The sequence below is a fragment of the Lemur catta genome, chromosome 8 (genome assembly GCF_020740605.2).
Source record: "Lemur catta isolate mLemCat1 chromosome 8, mLemCat1.pri, whole genome shotgun sequence".
NCBI lineage: Eukaryota > Metazoa > Chordata > Mammalia > Primates > Lemuridae > Lemur > Lemur catta.
In genome coordinates, this window is record NC_059135.1 from 5039984 (window position 1) to 5067005 (window position 27022).

The following is a 27022-nucleotide window of genomic DNA, read 5'->3' on the forward strand; positions in this document are numbered from 1 at the left end:
CAGAAAAGAAAGCTTCTCAGGTACCCGTACTCTGCAGCCCCGTTTGGGATCCACTGAGCCACTGCCTCCCAGCTGGTCTTGGCTACACCCCTCACCAAATTTATGGTCCCACCATCTCACCTTCAGTGCAGCATACCCGGCTTATGAACACCAAGCACCTTGCTCCCTCCTGCCCCACCCCTTTTGGAGCCAGGCTTCCCTGCCCCATTTGGGGGTTTTCCTCAGTTTGGCCCTACCCCTGTGTCCAGCCTCCTCGGCGTCCACTGGCAAGTCCTCACTCCGGCCAGAGCAGCCGCCCCACCCTGACACTCTCCTACACACATGCCACCTCCTCTCGTTCTTCCTACTGTAGGGAAAGCCTCCTTAATCCGCTCCCTGCCTCTCCTTCAAAGCCCAGCTCACAGGGGGCTTCCACAAAGCCCAGGTCTCAGTGACAGCCCCCTCCTGCCCACACTCACAGTCCCACGGCACTTCCTCCCTGCGGGTGAGTTTCTGACAATCACCTTTGCTCTCCAGGGAAGATGATGGTTACATTTCTCCTGTGCCCTCCAGCTCCTGGGCTTGGATTCTTACAGACCAAGAGTTCAAACCCCAGTGCTACCACTGACCAGCTGCACCGTACTGGACAGGCTGTTAACCCTCCCTGTCTCTCCATTCCTCACCCATAAAATGGGCACACAGCGACCCACAGCCACCGGCCCAGCACCGGCACGAGGAGGTGTGCCAACAGGGAAGTGAACAAAACCCAGAAGCCACCCATGTGCCCACTGGTGCCACCAGCCAGCCAAGAGCAGGTGACACCCCTTCTCACCTGGGAGAGGCCGGGGCACCCCTGAGACCAGGATGGAGAACTGCAAAGTGCAGCCAGAGGTTTTGGGGGCCTCTAGATCAGATCCAGAACACCCAGTTAAATCTGAATTTCAGGTACACAACACACGATTTTTTTAGTGTGGGTCCCAAATCCTCCTGGGTGTCTTGCATTTTCATTTGCGAAACCCGGCGCCCCTTTTGGCTGTGCCAGTCTGACGGGGTTTCCCAGGAACTCCCGCCTCACAGGAGCGATGGGAGGAGGCGAGTGGCAAACCCACGAAGGTCACTATCAGAGACGCGCTCTGCAATATTTGCTTCCCATTAAAGAGTTGCCTTCCAAAACAAATAAATAAATAAAATAAAAATTTTCTTGCTAACTACCGCAAGGGATTGTTTCAATAACATTTTCCATTCCAGTATAACTCAGCAAGAACTCAGAAACAAAGCAGTGACTCCCACAACAAAACTCACCATGGCAACAGCTCACCTCCATCCCTCAAATCATGACTTCACCTCACATTCCACCAGAAACCCAGTATAGACTGTTCCCAAAGAATCCTTGTGCAAACAAACACCACTCAACTGCGACTGAATGGCAGGAAATGTGGCAGCTTTTTCTAATTTTAACTTTCTCCAGGAACGCATTCCACCCAAACACGAGGGGCCCATTCTCCCCAGACCATTGCAGACCACGAATTCCTTTGCAGTCAAGCAACCACCTCCAGAGCCCAGAACTGGGATTTCACGCTTGCTGGTCTGGCTGTGGGGGTCCCTGGGCCCCGGATCCTGTGCTGACTCACTGCGCGACGTTCCAAAGTGACTAAGAGGCTGCAAGGAGCTATCTGAACAGGAAGGTACTCCCAGGCCACCGACGGAACAGAGTGCTGAGCAGTCTCCGCCTCAGGAAGGCCGCGCCAAGCAATGAGGATAAACAGAGCCCGGGCTCAGAGGCGAGGGTACGCAGGCTGGGACTGGGAATGCCTCGAACGCACGATTCTCCAAATTATCCCCCTGGGACAGAAGGATTCAGGATGTGCCTCATTTGATTTTAAAAGCCCACGGGGCAAGGGACAAACTAGGAGGTAACATTTGCAGTGTTCATAATTAAGAACGGCTTATTTTCCAGAAAATTCAGAGCACTCCTACAACTCAGTAAGAAAAATGGGCAAAAACCACAAAAAGGATCTTCACATGGGAAGAAACCAGAACAGACAATAAACATTAGCTTACGGTTAATAGTCAGAAGAACATAAATGAAAAACAAATCAAATACCATCTCACTCCCACCAGGCCATCCCCTCGACATTAGTAAAGGCAGAGGACAATGACTGTGGTGAGGACATGGAGGAACCCGGAGAACTTGAACACTGCTGTGGGAGCCGACGCCCAGGTGCACTCCCTGGCAAACAGGTGCACACCGAGCTGGAGGTCATGTACAAAGACCTTCACAGCAAGCGTGGTCTGTGACGGCACAGGGCTGTCAATAGCCTGCTGTCATGCAGGAGCAGGAGTCAGTAAACTAGGGCACTAACATACGTAGCACCCCTGACACGGGATGCCATGGTTTCAGTTACCCTTGGCCAACTCCGGTCCAAAAGCAGGTGAGTATAGCACAGTAGGATACTCTGAGAGAGAGAGAGACAGAGAGAGAGAGAACCACATTCACATAACTTCTATTACCATATATTGTTATAACTGTTCTACTAGTAATTATTGTTGTTAATCTTTTACTGTGCCTAATTTATAAATTAAACCTTATCATAGGATGTATATATAGGAAAAAACATAGTATATATAGGGTTCAGTACTACAGAAGTTTCAGGCATCCACTGAGTGTCTTGGAAGGTATCCCCCTCAGATAAGCGGGGACTTACAATGGGAAACCACACAGTCCTGACAATGGATAAACTACAGCTATATATATCAACACAGATGAACCGCAAGGATATAATGTTTAGCCAAAAAGACCTCTTGGAAGAATATGTATTAGCTGCTTAGTGCTGCATAACAAACCACCCCTAACAATAGGCATTTATTATTTCACAGTTTCTGTCTGCCAGGAATCCGGGTGTGGCCCTCTTCAGGGTCTCCACAAGGCTGCCATCAAGGTCTTGGCCAAGGCTGGGGTTTCATCTCAAGGTTCAATTGAGGAGAGAGTCTTCAAGCTCATCCAGTTGCTGGCAGCATCCAGTTCCCTGTGGGTGCAGGATGGAGGGGCTCAGCTCCGTGCTGGCTGTTGGTGGGAGAACACCCTCAGTCCAAGCCACGTGGGCCCCTCTGTATGGCCGCTTGCCCCCCAGAAGCCAGCAAGGGAAGCAGTCTACTATCAAGGAAGAAGTCATCATCTTATGTAACCTAATCACACAGGAGCATCATCACTTCTGCTCAATTCTATTAGTTAGAAGTAGGCTGCAGCCCAGCTTACATCAAAGGGAGGGGAGCACACAGGGTGTGGACATCAGGAGGTGTGGGTTACTGAGGGCCACCATAGAGTCTGCCGGCCACAAATGGAAACTGTGTGGTTCCATTTATATAAAAGCTGAAAACACAAAGAACAAATGGTGTTCCTTAGGAACACCACGTAGGCAATAAAACTAAAACATAGTAGGGAAGGACAACCACAAAGTTCAGGACCATACACATTAAATGCTTTGGGTATTATTAGATAAACACATTAGACAAGAACAAGCTGAGCTGGAGGAGCGCAGTGAATGTCAATGCTAAGGGTGACGTCCCGTTTCCTGGCCTGCATTGTGGCTACACAAGTCTGCACAAATGTTTGTTGGTTCTGTAATTCTTAAATCATCCCCAAATATTTTCAAATATTATTTGTATCTACTCAGAGTTTAGGGACCACACAGCTTGGCCCCTTGGCACCCCGTGGAACAGTGACAACGGTGCTCTGCACCCTGTGGGACTCCTCCGGGGCATCCCCGCCTCCTGCACGCCCCACCTTGCAAAGGAACAGACCAGCTCCGACCCAGAAGCAGGGCCACCACCCAGAAACCCTGCTCCCCCTCCTTGCCAAACTGAGTTCAAAGGCCTCCAGCCTTACCTGGTGCTAAAGATTTTCCTCCGAGAGGTTCAGCCTGTTCCTCTGGGCTGGAGAATGACTCCAGGAGCTGGCCCCACCTCTGCCCTTCAGTTTCCAACACAGGCTAGTCTCTCTTCACTGGGCCAGGACCCCCCTCCAGGACCTTGAAGCACCCTATTGTTGGGGGGGTCTGTCCCTCTCGAGGCCGCCGAAAACAACAACAATCGATTGCTGGAAGTTGGGAGTCGCCCAGAACCACATCCTGTTTGGCCACAGCAGTGATTCAATCATGCCAATGCTGCCCGGACAAAAGAACTTTCTACGCAGGCTTAAAGGAGAGACATGATGCCTGCAGCAAGGAAGGAGCCCAGCCAGAGTTTACCGCACCGGTCAGTGAGCACAGAGTGCTGGACAGATGGCCAGCAGGGAAGGGAAAGGACACCTAGCTCTGCAGGGACAGCAGTCGCAGGGACCCTGCATTTTCACCCAGCCCTCAGGCACCCACTCACCGCTGTACAAGCTGCCAGATACTTGTCGAATGAATCAATGAATAAATGTAACCGTTCTCCAGATGGGGTGAGGAAATGCCAGAATATAAACAGACAAATCTGGGAGAGACGGAGTTGCCACTGGCAGCAGAAGGGCAAAACCCTGGTGACACCCTTCTCCCCTGAGATCAGAAAGGCAAGTGCAGGGCCCCTGTGTGTGCACGTGCATATGTGTGTTTAGTTACTTTCCTTGTGTGGGGCTCGCTCTCTGTGCACTAATTGCATAAGTGGAAAACATCCGACAGAGCAGGTACCTCGGTGTGGCGGTGAATATTCGTGCATACTTTAATCGGCCATCCTTGGAGAAGAGACAATCTCATTCTGTTTTCCATCTGCCAGCCCTAAGCCACTAACGGGATTAGTAGGGGCCTTGGCCCGGGTCGACACCTGCCAGTCGCTCCAAAGCCTGTTGCTCTGGGCTCTGAATTTCAGAGCAGTTTAATAATGCACCATTGTCCCCGCCTCTCTGCCCCGTTTCTCAGGTTCACTCGGCAAAAACATGATCCGTGTCTGTGTTTAGAAGCTCCTCACAGGCCGGGAGAGCCGCTCATCTCTAAATGGCCAGAAAGGACAAAGAACACACCAGGGAAGAGAGACAGGCCTCAGCCAAGACCAGAGAGGGCTGGGCCCACCGAGTGAGGCTTGGTAGAGAAGGGTGGGTGCTGGCCAGAAGGGTGGGTGTGGGACCCAGCGCTCCTCCTTGGCAGGGGTGCTGAGTGTCGCCCGAGGCACTGGGATCCAGACACCAGCCGTGGTCACACCCCACAAGGCAACATGAGCACAGTGGGCCAGGCCCAGTCTCCCATGAGCATCTTACATGAGCACTGTACATTTGTCAGAATTGACGTCACTATGTTGTTATCAAAGAATAAAGCCCATTCTTTATTCACATCCCCTTAGTTTCTCCCAAGGTCTTTTTTTCTGTTGCAGGAGTCCATCCAGGATACCACATGACACTTCCATGTCATATCTGTTTAGGCTCCTCTTGTCTGACATTGCCCCAGAAATCACTTGTTTTTGATGACCTTGACAGTTTCGAGGAGAACTGGTTAGGTATGTTGTAAGATACCCCTCAGCTGGGATTTGTCTCATGTTTTTCTCCCTGTTAGTCTGGGGTTATGTGTCATTTAGAGGAAGACCACGGAGGGGACGTGCCCTGCTCGTCACATCACACCATCAACCCTACATGGCGCTGTGACGCTGACCCTGCTCACCTGGGCCAGCGGCTGTCAACCCCTTCCCCAGGCCCCACGCTCCCTCTCTGCTCACTGCCCACTCAGTACGAAACAAGCAGCCCTGGTCCAAGGTCCAGTGGCCCTGGCTTAACTGCAGGTGTAAGAGAGGCCTCACCTTGCTCACCCCTGCCCTGTCATCCCACGAGGATTTAATTTGGCTACTGAGAACTATCAGCTAACTGTAAGCTCAACACGAGTTTAAAATCGGAGTGACTGAATAAATAAATAAAGGTGAAAACCTGGCCTGTGTTTACAAAAAGATAATTTCTAGGAGAAGGGCCCAGGTACTACGTGCCCTGCCTGGGCCCTTTAAGTCTGGCCAGGCAGCTGGTGCTGGAGGGACCTCGGCCCCTGCAGGAGCTGTTCTTCGTGGGGGATGTGGGTCGGGGATGAGGGCTCTTCTGCAGGTGACAATGGGCTCTGTGCCCAGGAGATGCAACCCCACAAACATCATCCCAGGCGCTGGACCTGGCTGCAGACCCCTGCGCTCTGGGGTCAGCCTTCACTTCGGAGTTTCTGTAGGGACTTGGGAACATAGGATGGCAGACAGGAGAATGAGGCCGGAGGAAAGAAACACCCTCTTAAGCAGAGAGGCAGGGAAGCCACTGGGGGCAGGGGGAGTAAGATTGAATACTCTCGGTCAAGCTACTTTTGTTCAAGTTTTGACTCCCAAAGCTTGGGTAAACTGCTTGGTGTCTCAGTTTCCCCATATGCTGAATGAAGAGGCTCACAGCCCCTGGCTCACAGGTAGGATTCTAGAATTAGGCATGAGTTCCCCTGGTGAGGAGTGGAGGAAAGCCCCAGTAGACAATGGGGTTCAGACACTGGGTGGGAGGGACAGCCTGCTTAGGTGCACCCAGACTGCTAGGCTCACGTCCTGTCACTGCAACCTCAGCAAGTGACCGAGCCTCCCTGGGCCTGGCTTCTCCACCTGCAAAAGGGAGAACGGTAGTGGGTCCGGGCAGAGCACCGTGTACCAGGCGCTGCCTCCACTGCCTGTGCTGCTGTTACCATTTCAGAGGCAGGAAACCAATCTGCTGTGGGATAACAACCCAACCAAGAACAAAATGCCCAGCCCCTAACCCCAGCTCTCCACCTGCTCGACTCCACAGGGAATATCCAATTCCTGCACCCGACTAATTCAGAGAAATCCATTCCACGCCAACCTTCCCCTTTCCAGTTCCTGGAACTCTGGCAGTTGCGAGGCAGCTGCTTGCTGCCGGATCCTGGCCCACTTCTGGGACAGGACTGAGGCGTGTGCTGGGCACACTTCACACGCGCCTCTGATCAGGCTGAGTTTTATTATGATCCCCATTACAAATCGCCACTTGTCACGGGCAGGCAGGGCCTGTGGTGGTGAAGCACAGACCACAGCACCCTGGTGTGAACTCATTGACTAGCTCAGAGTCCTTCCCCTCCTCCCACCCTTTGCCAAAAAGCACCCCACCACTGCCACCGCCACTGCGACTGCCACCAGCCAGGGAACAGACAGGACATGGAGGGGAGAAAGGAAGCAGAGAGGAGCTGGAGAAGCTGGCATTGGATCCCTGGGTTTTTCTGAGCTAAGAAACTTTGTCAATGCCCTGGGCTGTGGGCTGCATCTAGGTGGTACTGTAAAATGCAGCCGGGGAACGGGCCCCCCAATCTCACTGATACACCGAGCCCAGCACTAAGGCAAGAGCTTAAGGGCTGAGTCAGAAGCTAAACATTCCAGATGCTTCTCGGGGCTTCCAAGAGGGCTCAGCACATCCAGAAGTGGGACTCGGAGCATTCCTGTTGGCTCTGGGGCAGTGGGCCCACAGGGCAGCCTCCCTCCACCCACTCCATCAAATGCAGCAACTTAAGAGGCAGCAAAATGGGATGGAGCTCACGACCACCATGTATCTCTAGATGACAGTTTTCATCCAGAGGCTGGTGAGAAGCTGATGAGTTCTGGAAATTTCTCCCCTGACCTGCTAGACCTGGAAAAGCACTTGGAGAGTGGCTTACATTCCATGTCGGCAGCACAGCCTTGCAGACCCCAAAAATACAGGTTTCAGAAAGGAGAGAAGGGCTTTCCGGGAGTCTGCAGCTGCACTACGTGAAGAGAAAGAGTGTTTATCGTGTACGACTTCCCCAGAAAGGCAGGTCACTTTGAGACCGATGCCTCCCATGTAAAAGGTGGTCGGTCAATGACTCCCCAGTGACTTGATTTCAGCACAGAGTGCTGGAACTACTTCTGCAAAGTGAAGCTGTCTATCTTGCTTAGAGGTGCTGCTGAAATTCCAATCTTAGAAGAGAAGATTGAAAGCGAAATGTTAAAACTGTGAGTGCACAAGGGCAGGTGAACTACTGCCTTCCATCAAGGAGGGGTCGGAAAGCTGCACTGAGAGCAATTCCCCGGGGACAGCATTCCACCCTCCGGGGGGAGGCCGGGTAGCTGGATGGGGAACAGCTGGGGGAGGACTGCCCGGTGGAGGCGGCAGGCTGCAGCACTGAGCGCGAATGACCCCATTTTAAAACTAACGTCTGTGTGATTTATCTCACAGTAATGGAGTTATAGGCAGTCAGAGGATTTTTTAATTTTGTCTATAGGCTGTATTTCCTAAATCTTCTCTGTATACACATGCACTGGTCACAAACAAACAAAATGACACACACTGGCCGTGCTTTAGAGTCACCAGGAGGCAGCTAGTCTCAGACTTCAGGTCTGCACAGGGACACTTATGTCTTGTTGCTCACCACCACACACTTTAACTAGGTCGACTCTTTAAACAATTGCCAGGGGGAAGGTGGCTTGGGGAAGGTAACGCTGGGAGAAAGGCTCGGTCCCACTGTCCTCCTTGTATGTGGTCTTTTCAAAGTAAGCTCCCTGAGCAAATGTGCAAGGAGAAAAAAACACACGATATGTACAACAATTCACTTGAGTTTTCATTTTTATTGGAAGTAGTTTCTGTACCTATAAAGAAAAAAGCCCAGCAGAAAAACTTTACAGAAAGTCGAAGTTAATAAATGCTGTTTAAAAAGGGAGGCCAGACAACAAGCATATATATGCTCAGCAACACTCATCATTAGACGCAAGTCAAAACTACAAGGAGGTATCGCCGCACAGCCCCATCAAGACAGCTACTCCCAGAAACACAGAAAACAAAAAATGCTGGTGAGGATGTGGAGAAACTGGAACCCTCACACGCTGCTGAGGGAAATGTAAAATGCAGAGACTGCTATGGAAAACGATATGGGGGTTTCTCAAAAAATTAAAAATAGATTTACCATATGACCCAGCAGTTCCACCTCTGGGTATATATTCAAAAGACTGTGAGCAGGGTTGGGAAGAGATTGTATATACACTTGTGTTCACAGCAACATTACTCACAATAGCCAAGAGGTGCAACCCACATGTTCCTGGACAGGTGAATGGGTAAACAAAATAATGATATAAACATACAATGGAATATTAATCAGCCTTAAAATGTAACATCATAGGCCACAGCAGGAGGAACCTTGTGGACACTCCGCTACGTGGAATGTACCAGTCACAGAAAGACAAGCCGTATGATTCCGTATGACTCCCTGGAGTGGTCAAAGTTACAGAGACAGAAAGGGGATGGAGAGTGCCAGGGAACGGGGACATGGGTAGAGAGTTTCACTTTTGCAAGATGAAAACGTTCTGGAGATTCTGTGACGTAACAGACTGAACTGCTTGCTTAAAGATGGTTAAGATGGTAAAAATCTGTATCATATACCTCTTACCACAATTGAAAGCTTTAAAGAATAGAAAGGGGGAGCTACATACAGTAGCCTATTTTGTTTTCTTCATGTAGTTTCTGAAGAAATCTGTGTCTGGCAACACACTCTGCAGCAGTCCCCACATCTAACTCCTTAATTTGGGCCAGATAACCCACAAAACAGTTCTAAAGCAGTTAAGAAAAAAAAAGCCACCCCCTCTCCGATTGCTTTATGAGGCAACAAGCGATCCCCATCTCCAGAGCTGATAAACAAAGGAGAAAAGAAGAGTCGAGTCCCATCTGGGAACACGCAGAAACCTAAGCGACAGAAATCAGCAGAACTCAGCACATCAGACGGAATTAGCCTAAGGAATTCAAGGCCGGCTCGGCTGAGCAATGACTGCTCCAGTGAAGGAGTGACTCATGTTTCACTTTCTATGTGTCTACAGTATTTGTCACTGTTACAAGGCATTATTACTCCTACATTAAAAAGACTGAAGCCCACCCAAAGTTTTGAAAAACTGCAATCTCACAGATACAGAGTCAACTTAGGATGCTTTTAAAATTAAAAAGCTGGGGGCCACGGGCCCAGGCCAACCAAACCTCTAGGAGAGGGACCCGTGTGATATTTTGAACTCTCACAGGTGATTCTGACGCACAGAGTGAGGAGAAGCTAGGCCAAGGTTCACAGATAGGCCAACAAGCCCCTTAAATGCCAGGCACCTTGGGCCTGTCCTTCAGCATCCGCATTTACATGTGTTTTGTGTTTTGACCAATGCAGCTAGAACTAAGGCAGAAACATTTTGGGGACGGAGGGGGAGCAACTGGGGAGTACAGGGTGTGTGTGCCCGAGACATTTAGCCTGAGAACTGAGAACGAGGGTCCCTCGGGGCAGAGGAGCAGGAGGAAGGCCTGGGGTGCACACATGCTTCACAGAGGGGACCAGCAAGGCATCTTACGGACCGGCCTGGAGCGTACAGGACAGGGCCAGGCTAGAGACAAAATGCTCCCAGTCCAGTCTGCCAGACTCCACGTGGCACCCTAGGCTCACTCTGTGAAACCGGGAAGCCCTCGGGAGTCTGCAGGCCAGGAAGTGGCATGATCAGATCCACATTTTCAGTTCTTGGAAAAGCGCAAAGCGCAAAGGCCATGGCAGCAGTGTGTCCGGTGCTGAAGGCACTGTGTGCGTGTTTGCTGAGTGAAACGTGAACACATGGGCAGCAGGAACCAGGGTGGGGGCCTCCCAGACACAGCCACTCCACTCACGGCCACTGCCATCCCACCCAAACCCACGAGCACACACAATAACATGCCACCTCCAGAGAAGGGGACTCTGCGCAGTGTGACTGAGGTGGGGGCCTGACACCCGGGCTCTCGCTGTGCCCCGAAGCCACTCACAGATCAGGGCATTAAACACACAAAATCAAAACCACACATACAAAACACTGGAAAAAACCAACAAATTGGATCTCCCAAACAACATAAAAACGCCTACCAAGATTGGCAGCTTCAACAATACAAAACTGAAACTCCTCAAGGAACACTCACCCCGGTGGCCACGACTGGAAGAGGGAGGAAGTGGCTCTGGGCTGAGATAAGCTCCAGCGTTCTCCTCCTTGTCGAAAGCTAACAACTAAGTGGCCGGAGCCACGGTGGTTGGCCGAACCTCCAAATCACAAAGGAGGAAAGCAAGACAAGGCATGAAAAGCAAAGTCTTCAAATAAAAGGGCGGCGATCAAACCAACCAAATGTGATATTACACCAAACAGGAGGCAGCCAGAAAGGGGGGCTGTGGCCCAGCAGAAAGGGTCACTTACACGCTGTTTTCATGAAATAAAACTACAACAAAGTGGCCCAGAAAGGGAGGTGATAACGGGATATCGGGAAAGTAAAATTCAGGACCGAAAACATTAAATACACACACAAGAGAGGATTTTTATATGACAAAAACTGTAAAGCACCCGAAACATCCAATTATATGCTGAAAGAACAACTGAAATATATGAAGACAACTGTTTGTCTGGAGTCATTCCGGGAAGCGTAAGCCGTCTCTTGAGATCTGACAGTCTAGACAAGACACATGGCACGTGACACGAAATAGAGCACAAGCTAAGAGCTTAATTTAACTGATCTGCATCAAACCCCCTGTCTTACAGAAATACAATCGCTTTTGCAAATATCCAGGGAGTAATTCTTGGCCGATGAACTCCTGGAAGTAAAAAATTGCACAGGATACCACCTAGCCCCAATGTAATACTACTACGAGTTAACTAGAAAATAAGAGGAATAAAGAAATTTTTTTTTTTTTTAAAAAACCCTCTTGAATTAAAGAGGACATTGAAACTAGACACTCCTTAGAAGGTACAACAAGGATACCCCAGGGTCCATCTGGCTCTACGAACTCAGAGGGGCAAAGGGTGACATGTCTCCGTGGTGCCACATCATGGAACACCACCCCTCTGTCCTCCACGCCACGGTTCTACTGATGTTGGTGCTGCCAAATACTCCCTGTGAGTAAGAGTCCAGGCTTTTTCGAAGAAGAAAGAACACTCCGCCAGTCATGACTGCTATAACCGAGCTGACCTGATCCCTGAATACGTGGCTCCAGCCCAGACAATCCCCACCGTTCAGTCCAACAGGTAGACCTGGGAGTGGCCGCCTCACCTGGCCAGGGGAGGAGCGGGTGTCTCCACAGGTGGTGGGAAGCCCAGCAGGCGCCTTCGGGGTGGGGAGCTTCCCGTCCAGCATCAACTCTCAGTGGAACACATGACTAGCCAGAAAAGCACCACAAAGTGGAGCCATCCAAGGCGAGCTTCCTAGGGTGCCCATTTATCTCTAAAGCACCTGCCACTCCAGTGGAGGATCCGTGCCTCTGCCACAGTGCACACCTCGCAGAGGAGGGTGTAGTGTCACCAGGTGACACCTCTCCAGTGAGGGATGGATAAGAGGATGTGGGGTTCCTGGATGGGGGTTACAGGACTACGAGGGCAGCTTCAACAAATACCATCATGCTAAGGTGCAAGCGTCGAGATGTGCAAGGACAGGGCAGAAGTTGAGGGATGGAAGGAGAGTTAGTGACTGCACTGGGGAGCTTCCCAGGGAGGCAGAGAAGATGGTACCCAAGTGCCAAGTGAAGATGGGGAGAAGACCGAGACCCCCAGCTCCACCCACTCTTGGCGCTGGGGTCTCTCCCCATCCTCTACACCTTGGATCCTGCTGTGGGACCAGACTCATCCTCCTGCCTACACAGCTGGCTTTCACACACGCACCCTCACATCCCACCTGAGACCTCAGGCTCCCTGCCTCCCCACAGCACCGCCCCTGATGCTGCTCGGGCTGGTTCCAGCAGGCACCTTGTTCGCCCTGAAGTTTGGAGACCTGGCGCCCGGTGTGGGACAGAACAGTATGACGGTTGGGACAGCTTGGACTGAAACCCTGGCTTCCGCACTTCCCGGCTCAGACAAGTCCCTTCTACCCAGGGGTGCCTTAGTTTCCTGATCTGTTAAACAGAGATACTAAGAGTCCCTCCCCTCCTACATGTCAACAGGATGAAGAGTTTATAGGTAAAGTGCTGAAGACACTGTAACTATTATTATTATTAGTGTAAGCATAACATATATGTTATGCATGAACACTGAACTGGAATCTGAAGGAGAGAGGGAATGCATAAACATGCTCTGTGAGTGAAGCTGGATTACATATTTTATACGACTTCTATTATCAAGTATAATGTTGGTTTAATTAAGCAGAGATTTTATACATTCTCTGCCAGACAGGCAATGTTCACAATAGTTTAATACCAGGACTATTTGCAGCCAAGGAAAATAACTATTTCTGAAGTTTCCTTATAATTCAAAGGAAGGACCCCTATAATTCAAAGGAAGATAAGAAAGTCAAAATGGTATCAAAGGCACAGGCGTCCTCAAATGTTGGATATGAAATAGAGTCAGCATAACAGTAAACAACATGCCAGAGCCCCCTATCTATAAGCCGCTCAGTTAACATCCAGACCTAAGTTCCACATACAATTTACTTCCTGGTGTTTCAGACACTTGCTGTGTCCACAGACACGTTAATTACCCTCTCGGCTTCAGTTTCACCATCGTAAAAGGTGAACGCCATTTAACGCACTGAGTTTTCCTGAGCATTAAATAGGGGAAAGAATCTAGTGTAGTGATTGCATACAGGTGCTGTACAAATATTAGCCACCACTTCCCTTCCTCCTTTTTTCTCCCCAAGTGTTTTAAATTTACGGTTTTTTGTTTCCCTAAAGACAACAGGAGGTGGGGTGGGGGTGGGCAGGAGATGGTCATCCTGAACCTCACCCACCAAATCTCAACCCAAACAATGACTGTTATTTTTGTACATTCCCTTCCCGGCCCTATTTACAAAGCTCTACCCAGCTGCCCATTTGCAATTCCCAGCAGCCCAGTCTGAAGGCAAAGGACAACCACAAACAACCTGACATATGCAAAGTCACACACAGGCAAGTTTTCCCCCAAATGCCTAACTGACAGTCACCTGCTGCACAGTAACCAGCACTCTGTCCTGAGTGTGGTACTCACCGGTCACTGCCCTCCAACATGGCCTTCACCGTGGGAATCACTGCTATGCTCCCACTTCCCTGCTCGTCAAAATAAGCCCCCTCTTCTTCCCAGAATAGTGATCAGACTCCCAACTAAGCAAGCAGCAAATTTCCAGACAATTTCAATAATGACAAAAAAAACTGGTGCTTATGACATCATTTTCCAGCTTTTCACTATTTCCTTTTAACCTTGAAAAAATAATGGTTTTACTTGGAGCATGCTGAGGACAGCTGGTTTTTCCATTGCAGCAGCAGGTTGTATTCAAGTTTTCCCAGTAGTAGAGACAGGATTAGCCAGGTTAATGTGGGTTAAACACAGAAATCTCTCTGGATGGCAGGTAAGCTGCAACTTCTCGCCAGTTCGGTGGGGCGCAGAGAAGGTGGTTTCAGAAAGAGACAGGAACTGATAATTAAAGCCAGGGCACATCCTGATCGCTGACTTCCCTCAACGGGGACAGCCATGTTCCAAGGTTAGGGGTTCAGCTGACAAGAGCAGGGTGCTCTGACGCTGGGTCTCTCACTGGACGCCCCTGATGTGTTTTTAGCTGGAGAATCTCCACTTTTTCAATATTTTTCTTTCTGGAATATAAACATGCTGTGACTCCTTTAATTACCCAACTGTTGGCTTAGTTTCTCAAGTGTCCTTTTGGGTAATAAAAGTAACTTTTACAAACTGTACAGGGCAGTCATTTAATTAGGAAATGATTTTATAAAAACCTCGCAATAGGCCCGGAGGGATCACATGTGGGTCACACATGTGGGGTCACGGCAGCACTGCGCAGGGAGCCCAGCTCAGCCACAGGGGTGCCAGGCTGTGAGGATGGGATCCAGGGCAATATGTGGCATGCCAGGTCACCTCCCTGGCTGGGTCACCCTCCCTGGCTGGGTCACCCTCCCGGCCTCTTTCAAGTCATGCTCACACATCTAATCAAGTCTTCCCAGGGCCCTCAGATAAAAGTTCAATGCTGATGGAAGCCCAGAAGGACTGGTCCCATCCAGCCACCTGCCCCTGGCTTCCCACCCAGGTGCTCCCAGAAGTTTTCACTGTGTCCCTCTTTTGGTTCCTTGGACTTACCCAGCCACCGCCCCCACAGGCACCCACACGGTTCCTGACTTGCTCCTCTTGCTTAGTGGGCTTCTTTGGGGAGCCTGTCCTGATCCCCATACAACCTCGTGAACCCTGAATTCCCCTTGTCGAACTCCCTAGCGGGGTCCCATCCCCTCCACCTGGCACACAGTGGGGCTCAGTTGTGAGTCAGAGAACAAACGAATTAAGGTTAAACAAGAGTTAATAAGAAGATGGGAAGAGGGCCAGGACAAGGTCCCAGAGGGTTACAAACAAGTCAGCTCTCAGATGGGATCTCGGGGCCTCCTCTCCCAAGTTCTGTGACAGTGTCCCCAGCACTGGGAACAAATAACCAGAACTCACGAGCAGCACCTGCTTCCAGGCAGCGCCCGGGTGTTTTGGGGATGCCGACGAGTCCCCTACCTGCCTTGCTGGGGTTTCACAAGGCCCCGAAAGTGCTGCCTCATGTTACCATTAGGTGGATGACTCACAGATACTGCAGTGCCAAGACCAGAGAGCAGCCAGGCCCCTCTGCAAAACCACGCTCAGGAGACGAGCCAAAAACCATTCCGTCCATGAATTAGTTTTCCTCTCTTGCCAGGATGAAGAAGGGCTGTGACACAGACCACAGCTGGAGATCAAAATTGCTGCCTTAGCGTCAGCAGACGGCATGACGAACTCTCTCCCCTTAAGGAACCCGGGGTCCTGACAACCAAGTCTGTGCTTTTACTGGGTGCCAGCCCCAAGCAACCCATCTTGTCACAGCTGACCAAAGGACAGCCCCACAAATCAACCTTGATAACGTGACCCTGGAGAAGTTCCAGAAGCCAAACACATGGAAATTATCATTGGTCCCCTTCTAAGGGGAGTGGGCCCTGAAGACCTTCCGCAGAAACACCTCTTGGGTTCTGGGATGCACAGTTTCCCCCACGTGCTAATGTTTCCAGAGCCGGCATGGACGTGCCATCCTAGAATTGAAGTGTGCCCTTAATGGACGAGCCCGTTCCTTTTCACCCCATCTCCCACCCCGAAGGCTCAAAATGAAAGCACATTAGGATCTGGACAAACAGAAATCAATGCCCCAAAATGGGTGGCAGCAAGTAAGGCTGACTTAAAACTCACAAGTTTCAGGCAACAAACAGACTTAGAAACTCTTCCCACTGTCATTCCCTCTTGAGGTGCTTTTCTGAGTAGTGATCATACATTCACCCAACAATTAATATAACTAGAAGTTCTTCATAGATTTTAAGCACAAAAGTCATTCCACGGAGGAACTTAACATGTATTGAAAGATGTATGTACCAGAGATATTCACTGCAGTGATGTTTATAATTTCAAAATAACTGGGACTATCTGCTCATAAGCACTTGTTAAATAAACAGGGCCCACACTTATACAAATCTGACATTAAAAGTAAGGGTGCAAATCTGTAGTTATTGATCTGAAAATATCAACAATTTTGGATAAAAAGCTGTTTTAAGAAAACAGTATTCGACAAATACTGGAAAATTACTATGTGCCAGGTGCACAATGAAGTCCTCACTGTATTATCCTGTTTTTGTTTGGAAGCTCTATGTTTACATGTGAACACATCTGAAAGACACACACACACACACACACACACACACACACACACACACATACACACACATCCACAGTGGTTATCGTGAGTGGTAGAATTCCACTGATGTGAATTTTTTTTCTCCTTTTACATTTTCTAATGTTTCTAAAAGGAATATGTAATTAATTGGGTAATAAAAAAAACTTACGGAGAAAGGTTTTTTTTTCTTTTTAAAGAAAAGAAAACTCACAAGGAACTATTCCCCAAACAACACATTTATCTATAAAGTACTTACACTGAACAAAAGATGCCTCTCACCTCCTCCCCACCTCCCACTTCCCCCAAGGGCAGGTAAGGAGCTCTTACAAATAAAGGCACAGATACAAATAAAGGTACAAAAAACAATATTTTAGAAGAACATGATCGCTGCTTTGTCACTAAATTCTCACCAAGGATTTTCTTTGATAAAACGATTTTCAGTTGCACAAATCAGGCTGTTTCGTATTCCTTCTACGCTACTGTCCACAGCCACACTGGACCCCAGGTCTGGGGACTGGGTCTCATCACACACCTCTTCCTCCTCCTCCTCCTCCTCCTCCTCCTCCCCTTTCCTCTCCAAGCCCTTGAGGAACTGCGCTAAGTCAGCACAATGGCCCTAAACCTTATCTGGACGTCTAGGATGGCATCATGCCCCTAGTCCACACTGCCGTGCTTTTTAAAGGTCAATTTGAACACCTAAAAGTATCAAACTCCTACACTCCATTCAATTCAGATGGTGGAACATCACAACTCTCCATTTACACAATAGTTAAGAATGAACTACACTACATGCACACAAGACTCAGAAAAGGCCACAAGTCATGAAGAACGCTGTGCTGATTAAGTGTGGTCCCAAACCAACATGCGCACAACGCAGCCAGATGCGCAGCTAACCACGTGCTGGCACTTTATGTGACCTCATTTAAACCTCCAGCTCCAGTAGGTAAGTACTATGATCACCAAGTTGCAGGTCAGAAGGCTAAGCCTCAAAGAAGTCCAAAAATGTGCCCAAGGTCAAAACAGGAAGTAAAGAGAAGCCAAAGATTTGGACACAGACAGGTGTGTTCTTTCCCACTGCGATCTGCCGAGAATGCAACTGGTCCCAACAAGGAGCTAGGTGAGAAGCCCCTGGAAGAAGGAATTGCTCACATTCCAGTCTGTGAAAATGTCACTTCAGCTGCTGTTCCCCGACAATGGCTTGGGTACAAAAAGCAGAATGTTAGAAAAACGTAATAGATGGTGACAGATCAATGCTCAGTCACTAAATTCTCACTAAGGATTTTCTTCCACACAATGACTTTCACTTGTGCAAATTGGGCTGTTTCATATTTGACTGATGGCAAAGAAACAGCTATTTCCACACGTGTCACCGTGCCTGACAGGGAGGGAAAGCCCAACAAATACAGGGAGAATCTGAAACCACAGAAAAAGCCCTATGTTAAAAACTGCAACTGAGCGTTGCAAGTGTGGTGTGTGTGTGTGTTCCCAAACAGTGAAGTTCACTTTCTCCCAATGGAACAGTTCTGAAATCACAGGTGGTTCTAATAAAATACATGTATAAGCAAAAAATGTGCACTAAGTAAAAGCCTGAGATTCCATTTGATGACTAGCCAGTGGCTGATCTGCCGTCACGCAGTCATCACCCTCTGACGTGGGCCTGAAATGGGACCAAAATGTGAAATGTTGTTGGCTTCCTACTTCTACACTATCAAGGTGAAATATCTAATGGAGGCCCATCAGTACAAGATCATAAGAGAGCATTCTTCTTGTAAGCACCTTAAATCCTGAGTTCTGGAAGCGCAAGACAAAGACAAAAACACAACTTTTTCAGGGGATGTTTGGGACAGGGGTAAGGAGGAGTAAAAGTGAGGCCAGACCACAGCAGGAAGAACCACACTGTGTTTTTAACCTATCGCCACCTTCCAGACCAGCTATGGAGTTGCACCAGGGCACAAGCCCTGAGCCCAGTGTTCTACATGAGTTATTTACAAATATTACATCAGCTCCAAGTATCATTTCCACTTAGATTTGAAAATGGTGCCTTTATTTTCCATTTATGCATGGGACACATGTAAGTATTTGATGTCACTTGTCAATCAAGGCTATGATTCTCAGAGTGATTTAAAAATGTTTAAATGCACATGCATTTTCAGGGTATTCCATTTACCTCTTTGTATCCTAAAGCTATTAAAAATTCAAATCCTTTTGCAAAGGGCAATAGTCTAAAGTGGGTAAACACAGGCGAGGTAAGCCTACCTGATTTAGAAATTAAGCTGCACAGAACTATGGGGATGTCCACTGGACAGCATTTATAAGTAAGCTGACTATTAGGCCAGATTCTTAAGGCCAGAAATTACTTCTGCCATATATTGTTAAGTTTTAAACGGCCAAGATGTCTAAGGAGAGAATATTAGAGTTGTCATTATATGGTTATATGAAGCCACCACCCTAAGTTTTTGCCTTGGCCAGCCTTTCTCTCTGCCAGTTCATGGGGCATGTTGTCTCCAAGGGCACAAGGATGCAGAGATAATAAAATGCAAACTGCCCCAAGCAGTGCCCTGCTGAGTGGAACAAGAGACATGTGAGGACACCTGGACAGAGGAGACACATGGTGTAGGGCCAGCTGCTGGCCTCTGGGAACCAGGGGAGTTTGTCTGAGCCGTGAACCCCAATTGGGCCTGGAAGGGCAAGTGAGTCCCATGAACTGGGGCCTCAGGACAAATGGGTCCCCCAGCCAGCCCTCCACAAAGGCCAGTGGGAAAAGCTGCAGATGCACAACCTAAACAGGCATTTGGGGAAGTTCCTTTAACCAACTGCTCCTGCTGATCCGCTACTCACACCCGTCCCTCCCTCCCAGTACCCGAGGCCACTCCCCAAGGCACGGGCACCCCCAGAGGAATTCCTCAGCCCCTGCTCACCCCAGCCATCCTCACATCACAGTCCTATTTCTTTTATCACTAACATTCTTTTGAATGGCCTCCGCTCTGTGTTCCTATTTCTTCTAGACGTTTCCCTGCTACTACAATTAGATGGTTCTTATAAGCCAAACCCAGAGGCCTCCAGTCCTACAGTTCTTAATCTCTCTGTGCACTCCCTCTCCAGAACTGTCAGTGCTTCGGGCTCTCCGTTCAGTGTTGTCCACCCCCAACTCCCTCCTCCTGGGCCTCAGGGACAAGAACAGTACTTGGTTCCTCCATCTCCAGCTGCACCAACTGCTCCCCTTAGCTTCCTGCCCCATCACGGGGTGACCCAGAGGCCTGATCCCAGCCCCACTCTTCATACTTGACTCCCACTGTGAGCTCTTCCACTCTCCTGGCTCAACTCTAAGGACGTGAGCCCAAGCCTGCCCTTTCACAAAGGCCAGCAGGGCAGACCCTGCCCGGGACAACCCTGAGAGCTGAGAGACCGCACCTCCTTCAATCCTGCCCCTGGGGCCCTCCCTTGCCTCTCCCTAGCCCAGACCTGCCAACCAGGACTGGCTCTGAGATTGAATGATGTCCCCTCCCACATGCTTACTGCCTCCAAAGGAAGCTCTCACATTTTAAAATAATTTTACTGCTAATTATAATGGAGAAAAAAATAATCAGCTTATGTGTGCACACAACCCTCAGCCATAGTCACTGAGCAGTGAGGTTTCCCTTTTCTTCACTTGGGTGGTCCTGGGAAGCCCCTCGGGACTTCTGTCCTCTGCTTTAACATCGGAGAGCAGTTCATCACACTCACCCACCTGCCTGGCTTCACCCTGTCCCACCTTCCTTCCACGAAGACCCTTCTTTCTAGATCAGAGAAGCAACCAAAGCAAAGCAAGGTGAGTGACCACCATCCATCTGCAGAGGAAAAGGGCCACTGGAGGAAGATGGACACTGCCCGCTGGGAAGACGGACATTGCCTGCCTTTCCCGGGGAGCCTGGGACTTCCTCGCATGCCCAAAACCTTCTGTGCAAAAACATTCCTTTGCTCTGCAAAGGAAAAGTCTTACCTTCTTGGCCTCAAATACAGGGTCTGCCGTGCCCAGCCCCAAGCTGCCTCCCCAGTGCTCTTCTTACACAAACTCATCCCTATATCCTGTGTGGCCAACCTGGATGTGTATCAGAATCACCTGGGGAGTTTTTGGAACCTACAGATGTCTGGGCCCCCCACACTCAGAGATTCTGATTCAACTGAGGGACAGGCCTGGGAAGTTTATTGGTGGTTTTTTTTTTTTTTTTTTTTGGTTTTCTTTTTCAAACTCCCATATGATTTTAATATGTAGTGTGAGTTTTGAAATAGTCTGCTCTTGCTGGCCAAATAAGGTTACTCAATGATGTCCAAATCCTTTTTCAGCACTGCTCCTAGACAGACATGGTCCAAGCAGAAGTAGTAGGCAACTATTTCATCCATTCCGTAAGGGGGCTGGGTTGGCGGGGTCAGCGCAAGCAAAGGTGAGCTGGAGCTAGTTCTTATTGGCTCTCAGATTGTTAAATATTTAGTAATGCTGCCAGCCCAAACTGGGAGTTTGAAATCAGCCATGGTGGGAGTGTTTACACCACAGAAATTGGCAGATACTACAATCTAGGCTCTGCTTTTTCCTCAGAGAGCAGGTGTACCAGCACACTACCAGCTCAGGGAACTCCTACATTGGAAAGGCTAAAAAGAATGGGGCAGGGTTTTCTCAGCCATGAAGGGGGATAGGGGGCTGAGATTTAATAAGAACTGGGAACCATGAAATCCTTTCAAAGAAAGTATTCTTTTCAATCAGTTCAGAAGAGTTGGGCTAACAGGTCTCAGCAAACAGAGTTCCCCTGAGACAAGCTTTTATTGTGTAGATAAGAATAATCCCATTTGTAAGTCATTTATTTGATTGTGAAGAGGAAGGTAGAACTCTTATACATTTACTTAACAGCCTTCTTATAATCTTATTCTAGCGACCTCATTTGCCCAAAATACCCTTTCCTTGGGACAAGGACAGTCTTCATAGCAGATCCTGTCTTCAAAATCATAATCTTCCAAATAAATCAAGCTTTATCCTGAGGACAGGGCGAGTGGCTTCAGGAACCTAAGTGCAAACTGGCTGCCTTCCATTTAGGCTGAGAAGGTTTCACAAGTTTTAAAGATTTCATCACCTTCAGAGTACAAGCTATTTTATAATTATGTAAGGGAGGCTGGCACCCTGCTATTTTCATGCCTGTGTCTTAATGCTCCCAAAATGTGTGACTGAGAGCTGCTTATTTCTTTAACTTCAGCACATTGGTAGATGTGATTAAGAGCTCTGGACAGATCCAGGTTCAAATCCAAACTCAAGCACTCATTAAACTATTAGATTGGAGGAGTTACTTAAATTCTTGTAGCTTCCCTGTAAAATGAAACCCTTTGTAGTTTTTGTGAGGATTCAGAAAGTATGCACACAGGGCCGGGTATGTTGATAACTATTTTCACCCCTTAAAATGCCCCAAATCACAAGTTAAATTAGAGAAACTCAGTACACCATCCTCCTCCCTCAAATCCATATGCTGACTGATGATTCAAGGAGGCACCGTTCACCTGGCAGATGGGTAGTTGTGATGTTCTAAAAGGAATTTCACCCTTCACATCTTAAAACACACCACATGCACCCTTTATTCTACATTCCCTCCCCTTCTGAAGACTGATTATTGACACTCTTCCCCTTAGAGCTGGTCATGATGGCATCAGGTGCTGAGTTATGTAACATGCGGATGCCCTCGGGACCCACGGAGTGGCTGGTTTAGGCTTCCTGGAGAATATGGAATAAAATAGCTGGATTGTTCCCTGGGTGTTTTGGGGCTTGGTGAATTATTTTCCTGTCACCCCTCCATAAGGTGGTGGCAGAATGTGGAGCTTCTATTACACAAACAACTGGGGAGCCCAGAGACCCAGCCCAGCTCCCTAAAAGCTGAGTGCAAACACTGGATGCCCCTCCCTGCCTGGAGCTAAGCAGGCCAGTGACCTTTCCTGATTCCTGGCTGTCAGGCAGTGACCTCAGACAAAGAAGTCCTGCTGCCCATCTCCAGAGCCTTGGGAAAGGTCCCAGGAGCCTGACTCCAAGTCTCAGAAGAAATATCACAACACAGCCCAATTCAGGTGTCCAGTTTGAAAATAACAAACCCAAGGGAAACCCACCTGGCTGGCCACTCGCAAAACAGCAGCTTCTACTTGGTCAAAACAAGGCTGGCAGCCCAAACAGGGAGCTAGGGAGGCTTGCCCACAGCCAGGGAAGAGGTCAGCAGGGCTGCACTCAGTGGCTCCCAGCTTTGTTTGGGCCCAGGGCTCCAGTAAGATGCTCCCCAGGAAAAGAGAGCACACATACCTCTCACAAAACTTCAGGGAAGCCAAGAGCTCTTAGCAGACCAGAAGATTTAAAAGCAGGAGCAAGCACCTCTCAGGATCCAAGGGCTAAACCCGAATTCCCCATTTGCATATCTTATCATGCTAGAGATCAGCATTAGAATAAGAAGAAAGTCTATTCAAACAGCCCAGAGGGAAATAATTCCAGGCTGCCCAAAGAACAAACAACAGCAAAGGAGAAAATCCAGGAAGACTCTCCCTTCCTCCCTCCACTGAGAAAATGAAGAGCACAATTTAAGAACAGACAGATACTGCTGGTTAAGGACACTTTATTAGCAATTCATCCCCCCACGTTCTAGGTCTTTCCAAACCCCCTGTCTGAGCTGTGATCTGCAGCAAGACCTTGGTCATACCAAAGTGTTGGTGGGAGCCACAATTAAAAATGAAACTATCAAATGACAACTGGTGGAGCCCAGGAGACCTGTTAGGGAAAGAGGATCTTCCACCCTGGTGGCTTGGGGGAGGGGGCTGCTCAGGGACAAAAGGCCACCTGTGAGGCACCTCTCCCCACTTGGGGTTGTGGTACCTGGAATTAACAAATGGTATGGGTCCCCATTAATTGTTTTACAAGGTCACTAAAGTGCAGTGCCTAACTCCTGGGACAACAGGAAAAAAAAATTAAAGCTCACAGAAGCCTCTCAGGCAGCTGGTCATTGTTCATTTAATAAACAAGTGAGCATAAAACAAATCCCTAGGAAGCCCGTTTTGTTCACTTCAAGTGTCCTCCCAGAACTAACTGTTCCCTCCCAGATCAGCACGGCCTCAGCATTCCAGACATACAAGCATCAGGCAGTGTGCACCCCGGGCCCGCCTTGATAATGCCCCCTTACTTGAGGAAATCCCCCATGTGCAGAAAGCAGAGGTTGGGGAGAGGGGTTTCAGAGTGCTGGCTCCCTCCAAGCTCCCCACGTTGAGGGATTTGGCCTGGACCAGGCCGCACTGAGCAGGGAACCAGGAATATTCTCCTCCAAGCTCCACTGTAGGTTCCTGGAGTCTGTTTCCTGGGCACGATGGCCAGGTCAGAGGTACCCTGTTGTACTGGATGACCACAGCAACGTGGACCAGCAAAATGCTCCCCAGCACCCTAAAGTACAGCCGCTGTCCATCCACGGGTGTCAAACGCTCTGGAAACCACCCATTAATTTTTACGGTGGCCCGGGAAGCAGATTGAGAATCATTACCTTCATGTTTACAAGGCCAAGAACCAAAACCACACAAGGAGGTGCGGCTCCATCTGGGCCACAGATCTCATGGAGAGCCCCAGCCCACGGAAAGGGAACTGGGTAGGGAGCCAGGACAAAAACCCAAACTTTGGCAGGGTGGGGAGGGGAGGGCGGCATAAAGGAATGACTCTGGTTGGGGCAAGAATGGCTCCAGCTCTAACTTAATGATTCAACATGCAAGGCTACGACAAGGCTGGCAGGAAATGTGGGATCTGGGATGGTTTCTGTCTTGCTGTTTATACTCCTATTTCCACGCTTTCTGCTCTGAGCATGCATTGTTTTTGTAATCGGAACAAAAGTTATGCGAACTTTATTATTATCACTGATAAATCTTACAGTACCCATCGGCTGCACTAGCTTGAAAGAATAGGCACGAACAAAACCCAGTACACTATCCCTTTTCAATCGCATTGATCCGTGTGTTCCACAAGCCTCTTCCACTTCGAGCGCCCCGCGGCACGTCCGGGGCGCCCCGCACCGGGAAGGGCCAGCGCCGCCTGCGCGGCCAGCCGGGGACCGGAGCCGCGGGACCCAGGGCTGGGACCCCGTCGGACGCCCGCGGCACCGCGGCGCGGGCAGCCGAGTGAACGTCGCCTAGAACACCGTGCCTCCACCCCAGCCTGTCCCTACCCGCCGGCGCTGTCACCTCGCGGCAGCCTGGGCACCCGAACGCAGAGACATAAACTGGAGTTTTCAATCCCATCTTTAACGAGGGATCTTCGAAGAAGTTGAAATATGCATTGTCACCAACAAGTTTAACCGGGAACCACGCGCCCTCTCCTTCTCCCCAGAGACGCGCGCGGGGGCGCCCCCACGGCCCCGCGAGCCGATCGCGACCCCCATTCGCTCCCCGAGGATGCTCCTGGTTGCCTGGGGGGCCACCCAGCCGCCCGCCCGGAGTGGGGGTCTCGGCCCGAGAGCACGCGAGGGGCTCCGAGAGCAGCCCGGCGCCCGGAACCCCGGCCCCCGCCCTCCAGCCCCCGGGAGCCCCGCGCTCCCAGGGGAGCGGCGAGGGGGGCGCGAGGCTTCCCCGAAACCGCCCCGCGCCAGCCGCGCCCAGGTACCCCCACGGCCCCGAACTCGGGCGGCGGGGGATCGAGCCACCGAGCAAGGCGGCGGGGCTGGGGCCGCAGGGGATCGGGTCGCGCCGCCGCCCGCCTACCTGGCTCGCATGGCGCCGCCGCGGGCTCCCGCGGCTCCGCTCTCCGTCCGGCGGCTCGGTCCAGCCGGGGGCGCGCGCTGCTCCGCAGGAATCGCCGCCGCGGTGGCGGCTAGGAGCCGGGACCGCCGAGAGTGCCCGGAGCGCGCGGCGCCCGCCTCGCCGGCGGAGGGTGGTCCCGCGCGGGGCGGGGCCGGGCGGCGGGGCGGGCCCCGCGCGGAGGCAGCTGGAGGCGGGACCGGCCGAGGCGCGGGCGGAGGGTGGTCCCCCGCACAGGGGCGGGGCGAGGCCGGCGGGGCGGGGGCGGGGCCGGGCCGGGCCGGGGCGGCCAGGCGAGCGGGTGGGGGCGCGGCATCTCCCGGCCCGGCAGGGATCCAGCTCCCGCGCCTCCTCCTCTTCCCGCTCCTCCTCCTCCCGGCGCCGGCCGGGCTAGCGGGATCCGGCCCGCCCGGCGTGGCTCGGCTCTTGGTCCCGGGTCCCGAGCGGATCCGGTGCAGGCCGCGCCGCGGTGCCCCCCGCACGCCCGTCCTCCCACCCCTTGGCGGGGAACCCGGCGAGGCCCCCGGGCGGTTCGGCGGGTGAGCGGGCGTTGGCCGGGCGCGGAGGGCCGCCCCTCCTCCCGAGGCTCCTTATTACCACGCACCTGCCAGGCGGCGGGAAGGAGGGGGTGCGAGGCCGTGGGGACAAGCCAGAAGTTAAAAAGTAGAAGCAAGACAAAAGGCAGTCATGCGGAAGGTCACAAAGGGAGGAGAGCCCTCTGTTTAGCGGAATGCGAGTTGAATGCACCAGTCAGAATCTTGCGCGCTCCGTCCGACCTGTGTGCCCTGGGTCCCCAGCGCCTATGCATGTCTGGTACGTAGTAAGGGCTCAATAAATGCCCAGTGAATGAATGTACCACTTACTGTGTGGCAAGCACTGTCCATGGACTGTGCTTAATCCTCAAAACATCTCAAGTCTGGCTGCTTTCCTTGGGCCGGTGGAGGAAGAAGAGAAGCCTCTGGGCAGAGGAGAGTTTCTAGGGAGCACGTTTAGAACAAGACTAGGGAGCCAGCCTGCTGTGCTTGAATCTCTGCCAATTATTTTGCCTCTCTGTGACTCAGTTTCCTAAATGAGTACGAAAATTAGATACAGCGTGTAAAATGCTCAGCAGAGTGCCTGGCACAGAGTAGCTTTCAGTAAGTTTTAGTTACTATTATTACTGCTATCCCAGATGACTGACATCCATGCTATGTTATAAAAAATGCCTATAAAACATTGAAAAAGACAAGCCAGTAGAAAATGAACAAAAGATATGAAAAGACAATTCCTGAAACACCATGAATGGCCCAAAGCATGATTAGCTCCTCAGCTATACTAATGAGAGGACTAGGGCAAGACACAAACAGCAAATAAGAAAACCAAAGTCCAGTCCAGGCACAAAGCATCTATCTGCGAGTAAACAAAGCATCTGCACATGTCGCCCGGGGAAGCAGAGAGCATGCCTTGTGGTGTCCACTTATTATGCACAGTATGAGGTACAGTCATGCCACGAGCATTTTCAAACCAGCTGCATCCTAGGAAAGGAATTTACAGAGGTCAAAATGTTTAAAGAAAGTGGCAAATTTAAAAAGAGACAAGAAAACATTGTCTTATAGTCTTACTATAATAACTGGAATTGTTCTTCGGCTTGTGTGAGCTGGGGAGACATTACATATTTAGGTGTAAGTTGTCCGT

The 27022-nt window shown here is 50.4% G+C and overlaps 1 protein-coding gene across 4 annotated transcripts in view; it reads right to left on the minus strand.

Annotated features, from left to right (window-relative positions):
- The window catches only part of SH3BP4 (SH3 domain binding protein 4), a 109088-nt gene extending 83632 nt beyond the window's left edge, over positions 1–25456 (minus strand). For all 4 annotated transcript variants that reach the window (XR_006736772.1, XR_006736771.1, XM_045558877.1 and 1 more), the window contains exon 1: positions 25313–25456. The gene's annotated coding sequence lies outside the window, so the exon portion shown is untranslated. The remainder of the gene's footprint in view (positions 1–25312) is intronic.
- Positions 25457–27022: the final 1566 nt, after the last annotated feature.